Source organism: Oncorhynchus mykiss, unplaced genomic scaffold, assembly GCF_013265735.2.
Source record: "Oncorhynchus mykiss isolate Arlee unplaced genomic scaffold, USDA_OmykA_1.1 un_scaffold_218, whole genome shotgun sequence".
Classification (NCBI taxonomy): Eukaryota; Metazoa; Chordata; class Actinopteri; order Salmoniformes; family Salmonidae; genus Oncorhynchus; species Oncorhynchus mykiss.
This window is the reverse complement of record NW_023493687.1, coordinates 438836-441443: the sequence shown is the minus strand read 5'-3', so window position 1 is coordinate 441443 and position 2608 is coordinate 438836. Positions and strand designations below refer to the sequence as shown.

At 45.8% G+C, this 2608-nt stretch overlaps 1 long non-coding RNA gene across 1 annotated transcript; it reads right to left on the bottom strand.

Moving 5' to 3' along the window:
* Positions 1-632: 632 nt before the first annotated feature.
* Positions 633-1255, bottom strand: LOC118947910. The gene is made up of 3 exons (XR_005042049.1): positions 994-1255; positions 824-877; positions 633-736 (listed from the first exon to the last, which is right to left on the bottom strand). It is a non-coding gene; the product is annotated as an uncharacterized LOC118947910 (long non-coding RNA).
* Positions 1256-2608: the final 1353 nt, after the last annotated feature.

The window sequence follows — 2608 nt, the reverse complement described above, 5'->3', positions numbered from 1 at the left end:
TTAGGCCCCATAGTGCTCTGGTCTAAAGCAGTATGTAGAGTACACTACTTAGGCCCCATAGTGCTCTGGTCTAAAGCAGTATGTAGAGTACACTACTTAGGCCCCATAGTTCTCTGGTCTAAAGCAGTGGATAGTGAATAGTGAGCCATTTGAGACACAGGCAGAGATGATGAGTATAGTTTCTCCCTGTATCTTCTTCCACCTCCAACATCCTGTTAACACTCAGACATACCACCTCCTAGCTCCTCTGGTCTGGATACAACATGCTGCTAACACACAGACATACCACCTCCAACATCCTGTTAACACACAGACATACCACCTCCAACATCCTGTTAACACACAGACATACCACCTCCAACATCCTGTTAACACACAGACATACCACCTCCTAGCTCCTCTGGTCTGGATACAATATCCTGTTAACACACAGACATACCACCTCCTACATCCTGTTAACACACAGACATACCACCTCCAACATCCTGTTAACACACAGACATACCACCTCCAACATCCTGTTAACACACAGACATACCACCTCCTAGCTCCTCTGGTCTGGATACAACATGCTGCTAACACACAGACATACCACCTCCTAGCTCCTCTGGTCTGGATACAATATCCTGTTAACACACAGACATACCACCTCCTAGCTCCTCTGGTCTGGATACAACATCCTGTTAACACACAGACATACCACCTCCAACATCCTGCTAACACACAGACATACCACCTCCAACATCATGTTAACAGACAGACATACCACCTCCTAGCTCCTCTGGTCTGGATACAACATGCTGCTAACACACAGACATACCACCTCCTAGCTCCTCTGGTCTGGATACAACATGCTGCTAACACACAGACATACCACCTCCTAGCTCCTCTGGTCTGGATACAATATCCTGTTAACACACAGACATACCACCTCCAACATCCTGCTAACACACAGACATACCACCTCCAACATCATGTTGACAGACATACCACCTCCTAGCTCCTCTGGTCTGGATACAACATGCTGCTAACACACAGACATACCACCTCCTAGCTCCTCTGGTCTGGATACAACATGCTGCTAACACACAGACATACCACCTCCTAGCTCCTCTGGTCTGGATACAACATGCTGCTAACACACAGACATACCACCTCCTAGCTCCTCTGGTCTGGATACAACATGCTGCTAACACACAGACATACCACCTCCTAGCTCCTCTGGTCTGAATACAACATGCTGTTAACACACAGACATACCACCTCCTAGCTCCTCTGGTCTGGATACAACATGCTGCTAACACACAGACATACCACCTCCTAGCTCCTCTGGTCTGAATACAACATGCTGTTAACACACAGACATACCACCTCCTAGCTCCTCTGGTCTGAATACAACATGCTGTTAACACACAGACATACCACCTCCTAGCTCCTCTGGTCTGGATACAACATGCTGCTAACACACAGACATACCACCTCCTAGCTCCTCTGGTCTGGATACAACATGCTGCTAACACACAGACATACCACCTCCTAGCTCCTCTGGTCTGGATACAACATGCTGCTAACACACAGACATACCACCTCCTAGCTCCTCTGGTCTGGATACAACATGCTGCTAACACACAGACATACCACCTCCTAGCTCCTCTGGTCTGGATACAACATGCTGCTAACACACAGACATACCACCTCCTAGCTCCTCTGGTCTGGATACAACATGCTGCTAACACACAGACATACCACCTCCAACATCCTGCTAACACACAGACATACCACCTCCTAGTTCCTCTGGTCTGGATACAACATGCTGCTAACACACAGACATACCACCTCCAACATCCTGTTAACACACAGACATCATTTATTCATTTGATTTATTTCACCTTTATTTAACCAGGTAGGCCAGTTGAGAACACCTTTATTTAACCAGGTAGGCCAGTTGAGAACACCTTTATTTAACCAGGTAGGCCAGTTGAGAACACCTTTATTTAACCAGGTAGGCCAGTTGAGAACACCTTTATTTAACCAGGTAGGCCAGTTGAGAACACCTTTATTTAACCAGGTAGGCCAGTTGAGAACACCTTTATTTAACCAGGTAGGCCAGTTGAGAACACCTTTATTTAACCAGGTAGGCTAGTTGAGAACACCTTTATTTAACCAGGTAGGCTAGTTGAGAACACCTTTATTTAACCAGGTAGGCCAGTTGAGAACACCTTTATTTAACCAGGTAGGCTAGTTGAGAACACCTTTATTTAACCAGGTAGGCTAGTTGAGAACACCTTTATTTAACCAGGTAGGCCAGTTGAGAACACCTTTATTTAACCAGGTAGGCCAGTTGAGAACACCTTTATTTAACCAGGTAGGCCAGTTGAGAACACCTTTATTTAACCAGGTAGGCTAGTTGAGAACACCTTTATTTAACCAGGTAGGCCAGTTGAGAACACCTTTATTTAACCAGGTAGGCCAGTTGAGAACACCTTTATTTAACCAGGTAGGCCAGTTGAGAACACCTTTATTTAACCAGGATGGCCAGTTGAGAACACCTTTATTTAACCAGGTAGGCCAGTTGAGAACACCTTTATTTAACCAGGTAGGCCAGTTG